Here is a 6,717-nt window from a genome sequence, read left to right as displayed (position 1 = left end):
TCAATGAGTCAAATGGAATAGTTCAAGTTAATTGAAATCTTTTGAGTGACTAGGTATTCTGGAATCCTCCTGAATCATTTCTTAGAATCTTTCCTCTTTAATTAAAAAAACCTGTTTTTAAAATAATCTCCCCTGAATGTTCAGTGATTCAACTACAAACACATTTAGCCACATAATTCATTATTATAAATGTTCATCTATAAACCTTGATATTTTAACTTTGTGTTACATTTAAAGATTAAAGACCAGTCTTAGACACACTATACCAAAGTTCTGGAATATTTGAGAGAGGAGGAAGCAGGCTCCCTGCCGAGCAGAGAGCCTAACACGGGGCTCCATCCCAGGACCCTGGGATCATGACCTGAGCTGAAGGCAGAGGCTTTAACCCACTGAGCCCCCAGGCGCCCCCATGCTTAAAACTTTTGATGACAAGTTTAAATGTTCCCCCGCCTATTTGAATATATTATAAAAATACTAGGTATTTTTGCATACTGTAGGTATAAGTAAAATACTTTTCTAAGTAAAGGACTCCATCAGACACTGATCACAATGATTTAGCTCAAAACTTGCAGAAGAAATAATTGCGTTTGGAATGAGACTAAGCTTTTAGCCAGTGTGTAACTATTTAAATCTTTTGAAAAATAAACTTGATTACACTCTTACTTATAATGTTTTATAAATTGAATTACATCATTTATATCTTAGAATACAAAAAAATAATGCAATAATGATATGACATGTAGAAATGTGAAAATTTGTTTGTTTTAATATATCCATGTTATCCATTACTGCTTATGTTGAAGGAAGATGGTTGCCAATGAGTTTGTCTCCAAATTTCTATTCCTCCATTGTCTAGACCCAACTCGCATTTTGGTTAATTCTAATTTAATTATTCCTTGAAGATTCTTTCTGAGATATTAGTTTGAACATGATGCATAAAAAGTATCCAACTTAAGACCTACCTAAGAAAGCTTTTGAACTTTCTGCAGTTAACTTCCTTGGTAATTTTCATAGTATACGCTTAGACATTCATTCGGAAAGTAACAACAGGTCATTTATATTCTTTCTTAAGAACTAATTTATTTGTGTAGTTGGAGAGAGGGCAAAATGGTAACCTTTAGAAAATGTGGTCTGTAGTGGAGTTAGGCAAACCACAAATTTCAATACAATGGTCAAATGTGAATTGAATAAGATGGAAATTTTTTATTCTTTAAGGTGTTCTTTAGTGTGAATTGATTTTCTTAAGGAAATATTTCAGCTGTCATTTTCAATATAAATATTTTAGACCATTTAAAGATAAAAAAAATAAAATAAAGATATTAAACTCATTGAGTTTTTTAAATTAAATTTTGCTTATTAGAGAAAATTTGGAAATAATAGAGAAATAAATTGCAAATACTAGGTAATTTCATCACCTAAAAAGAAGTAAATGAGAATTTTTAAATATTTCCATTTTCTTTTTATGCATAGATTTTTAAAATGCTGGGGCACCTGGGTGGCTCAGTAGGTTAAAGCCTCTGCCTTTGGCTCAGGTCATGATCTCAGGGTCCTGGGATCCAGCCCAGCATCTGGCTCTCTGCTCAGCAGGGAGCCTGCTTCCCTTCCTCTCTCTCTGCCTCCCTCTATGCCTGCTTGTGATCTCTGTCTGTCAAATAAATAAATAAATAAATCTTAAAAAAAAAATAAAATGAAATGCTTAAAAACATGAACCTCTATAGTTTTGTATCCTCTTTTCAGTTAAGTAGAATCATTTTTTGAATTGTAGTCATCTTTGTCTTCATGTCTTATCATCCACATAAGATATATTTATTGTTACTTAATCATCGATAAAATAGACAAACCATAATTACCTTTACAACCATGCTACTGCAGTATAAGCGCTATTGAATACTTTCTTAATAAAAAAGTAGCATAACTTTACAATGTTGAAAAGACTACCAAGAAATATTAGTTCCTTCTTGATACAGTTAAATTTTCAATGTTATTAATTTAAAGGAGTGTTCCTGGGAATTGAAAAAGGTCAGTGGGGGGCGCCTGGGTGGCTCAGTGGATTAAGCCGCTGCCTTCAGCTCAGGTCATGATCTCAGGGTCCTGGGATCAAGCCCCGCATCGGGCTCTCTGCTCTGCGGGGAGCCTGCTTCCTCCTCTCTCTCTGCCTGCCTCTCTGCCTACTTGTGATCTCTCTCTCTCTGTCAAATAAATGAATAAAATCTTTAAAAAAAAAAAAAGAAAAAAAAAAGAAAAAAGGTCAGTGGGGTCACTTCTAGTTTTAAAAGGAAAAATCTGTTACAACCTTTAAAATTTTTTTTTTTTGCCATAAATAATGTCAAATGATTTTGGATGCCAGAAAATCTTATTTGATAGAATCAAAGATTTATTCCAAAAAGTAATTTTTTTCAGCATTAATTATTCATAATGTGAGTAAATTGTAATTTTTTAAAATTTCTCCTAGAAATTTATGCATTCACACCATTGATCATCAGGATAAGGGTTAAATACATTGTTTAGATATCAGTTTCTTGATGTTTTGAATAAATTTTTTGGCAGTTTCTTCTATTTCCTAGCTTGAGTATACAGTACGTGGCTAGCTTTCATCTCATTAAAACTCACACTATAGAAAAGATACCAGTATTTCCACTGAGAGTTATAGTAGTATCAGTTTTTGAAAAACCTCATCTCTCTATGTAAAACTATGCTGAGTTAAGAGTGAGGAATTTGCAAACTGTATAACTTCAAAGTAATTAGTGAGTTGTTCAGGGCTGCCCCTTGGATTTTTCTCTTTTTGGGAAAAACATCGGTGCCCGGAGACAGTTCAGTTTGGATATTCTACATTTAATGAATGACAATTTTAAATCCATTCCTTTTTAACACTTCCTGTAGAATTATATTTTAGATCCATTGAAGTTTGCAAATTCCTGCATATGGCATTAATAAATTATTCTTTCATTAAAAAATATTTTTAAATTTCTACTAAGGAAAAGCACTGTTGGGCTTTTCTGTGTTTTGTTTTAGGATTTAATTTATTAGAGAAAGAGAGAGAGAGCATGGAGGAGAGGGGCAGAGGGAGACACAGACTCCCTACTGAGCAGGGAGCCTGCCGTGGGCTAATGGGGCTGGATCCCAGGACTCGGATCATGACCTGAGCTGAAGGCAGATGCTTAACCAATTGAGCCACCCACACACCCCTTCCATGCTCTCTATGTTACTGTTCTTTTTTTTTTTTTTTTTTTAAAGTGAACTCTGTTTTATTTCCCAAATCTATTCCCCTTCTCAGTGTAATTCTTTTTTTTTTTTTTTTTTTTTTCCAGCGTAACAGTATTCATTCTTTTTGCACAACACCCAGTGCTCCATGCAAAACGTGCCCTCCCCATCACCCACCACCTGTTCCCCCAACCTCCCACCCCTGACCCTTCAAAACCCTCAGGTTGTTTTTCAGAGTCCATAGTCTCTTATGGTTCGCCTCCCCTCCCCAATGTCCATAGCCCCCTCCCCCTCTGTTCTTAATAAATAAGTTGAATTCAAATTTATATTTTAGAATGAAGTTATTAAAAATGTGCTTGATTGAAATTATGAAGCCATTTTTATATCACTAATTCTTATTTTGAAAGAAGTGGTAATTTGGTAACGGATATCATTGTGATCTTTATACATTTTGAGGCCTGTTGTATGTATGTATACATTCATGTTTACACATATGTTTAAAATTATTTATGATTTTTAAAATTAGTGATAGAAAGTGGCTAGCACATAAACTTTAAAAAGGAACATTATCCTTTCAATTTATTTATTTATAAAGATTTTATCTATTTGAGAGAGCAAATAGATTTTTTTTTTTTTTACCAAGAAATGGGTATATAGGCTAAGAAGTAGACAAAGCGAGATAGGATTCCTGGTTTTGATGCTGAGCAAACAACTTTGGACCAATGACGAATCCTCTTTAAGTATTTTTATCCATAAAACGAAGAGGACAGTACCCTCTCATTCATAGGGTTGCTTTGAGAATATATCCAAAATTCTAAGCACAGAATATTCCTGCCTTCAAGAAATAGCGTTCACGTAAATAATCATAGGTGAAAGAAAGAGGTGAACTAGAAACAAACTGATGGTTATCAAAGGGGAGGAAGGTGAAGGGATGGGTAAAATCAGTGATGGGGATGAAGGAGGCACTTGCAATGAGGCACTGGGTATTGTATGAAAGTGTTGAATCACTATATTGTACACCTGAAACTAACATTATACTACATGTTAACTGGAATTTAAATAAAAACTAAATAGTGTTTACTATAATGCTAGATTTGCTTCACAAAATCGTATCTTTTTGGAGATACCTTTTATCTATTTGAGAGAGAGGGGAGAGAGAGGAAATGAGCAGGGTGAGTGGCAGAAGGAGAAGCAGACTCCCAGCTGGGCAGGGAGCCTGATGTGGGGCTGGATCCCAGAACCCTGGGATCATGACCTGAGCCGAAGGCAGACACCTAACCAACGCCCAGGCATCCCCTGTCTTTCCAATTTAAATTATTAGGTGATATAACCTATTCTTTCAAAATACTATATTGCTGCAGCAATTAACCTATTACTTGACTTGGCAGAGTGTTAACAGTCAGTTACAGTCTTGCTTTCTGTTCACGAAGCAATGACCACATGCAATCTCATGCTGACTTGTCTAGCTCTTTTTTTTTTTTAAGATTTTATTTATTTGACAGAGATCACAAGTAGGCAGAGAGGCAGGCAAAGAGAGAGAGAGGGAAGCAGGCTTTCTGCAGAGCAGAGAGCCCGTGCGGGGCTCGATCCCAGGACTCTGAGATCACGACCTGAAGGCAGTGGTTTAACTCACTGCTACCCAGGCGCCTTGACTTGTGTAGTTCTGAGTTTAATCATTTATTTTCCAAGGGAAGTCTGAATGCACAGGTTGTAATGGTTAGGCAAGGCTTCATGAAGGATTTGGGTATACTGTAAAGGGAAGAAGGAGTTGCTTGTGGCAGAGAGCAGAGCTGGGTTGCTTGATGGGAGCATCAGCCTGCAGAATAGTAAGTTCTGTAAGTAAGTAAGTATTGTAAGTAAGTATTGTAAGTAAGTACTGTAAGTAAGTATTGACAGGACAAGGAGAAAAGCTGCAAAGGGTGGCCTGGCCACAGAAGAACGCAGTCGAAAATGGCATTGTTCGATAGGGTGGGGGGTCAGTTTAAGGAGAAGCACAAAAGCAAGCTTCCATGGTTTCACTTGGTTCAGTGGTGAGCTACCAAAGGCTTTTGAAGTAAGGAATGGCCTGATGAAATATTGAAGGAAGAGTCAGCAGGGTGTGGAGAGAGCAAGGCCAGGATCAAATAATCCAGGGAGGAAGGGAAGGAAGGAAGACCCAGCTTACAGGGGTGACTGGCCCAGGACTTCGGTATGCAGGGTCAAGAGCATCAGCCTGGCACATGAACTTGTGTTTCCTCGGTTATTCTATAGGAAGAATACATTATGTTCATTTTAAAATAAGTTCAATATTTTATCACTGCAGGTTGCGTGTGGTTCTTGTGATTTTCTTTACCTGGAGTATGATTAAAAGAGGAGTAGCACTAGTGGGACTGTGGGATCTTTTAAGAGGCAGTGCTGGCTTCACTCAGCTAATCTCGGTCTGATTGTGGAAGGGAGGATCCTGAGTCTGAAAAACTGATGCTTGTTTGTGATACGGGCCCTGTAAGGTGACACATTCGTGGAGGAGGGTGTGTAGACATGTACAATTTGATCTTTTTTCCCCACCAATTTATCAGGATTTCTCACTTAGTGATTTTTTGTAGGCGGGAACAAGGCATTAAAGCCATTGATACCTATCTGACATGTATTACTAGGTAATTCAGCTAGGAAACAGAAATGCTTGTGTTACTACTAATTTCTTTACCAAATAACTGATAAGACAAAAAGCAGTGTTATTCCTTTTTCCCAGAGACTTAGGAGCAAAATACCTCATTGCTGATAAAATTTCAGGACACAAAGAACCGTTTCTTCCAACTTCAGAAATTTTCCCTTGAAGAACATGCAAAACTTCTACTTCTATTAAAATATTCATAGTACACATTTGTTTGAGAACTTCCAAAGCATTTCAAATACTTAACTCCTTTGATTGACCTGGGATGGAGAGCCTGTGAGAAAAATTTAAAACAAAGATTATGAATACATAGCTGATTCTTTTAAGTTTTGTTGAATCTAGCAATCAATTCAGATAGCATAGCAAATCATTTCAAAGGTAAAATAAATGTTTCATCAAGTTGAACCTTTATTTTTTCAGAATGGCTATGCGTATAGATAAATCTGAAGTGAAAAAGGAAGGAGGGAAAGAAGGAAGGGAAAAACGAAAGCAAAGCAAGCAGACAAGAATGTTCTGTTAATTTGTTTATGTTAACAGGCTCTATTCTTAATAAAAATTATTCTGGGGGCGCCTGGGTGGCTCAGTGGATTAAGCCGCTGCCTTCGGGTCAGGTCATGATCTCAGGGTCCTGGGATCGAACCCCGCATCGGGCTCTCTGCTCTGCAGGGAGACTGCTTCCTCCTCTCTCTCTGCCTGCCTCTCTGCCTACTTGTGATCTCTCTCTCTGTCAAATAAATAAATAAAATCTTAAAAAAAAAGATTTAAAAAAATAAAAATTATTCTGTTACTGACAAATGGTAATTCCTCCTCCATTGTAAAAAATAAAAATTCTAGTAAAAAATTTTGTAGTTAGAAGACTGAAAATA

The sequence above is a fragment of the Meles meles genome, chromosome 1 (genome assembly GCF_922984935.1).
Source record: "Meles meles chromosome 1, mMelMel3.1 paternal haplotype, whole genome shotgun sequence".
Taxonomy (NCBI): Eukaryota; Metazoa; Chordata; class Mammalia; order Carnivora; family Mustelidae; genus Meles; species Meles meles.
This window is presented reverse-complemented; position numbering follows the sequence as displayed.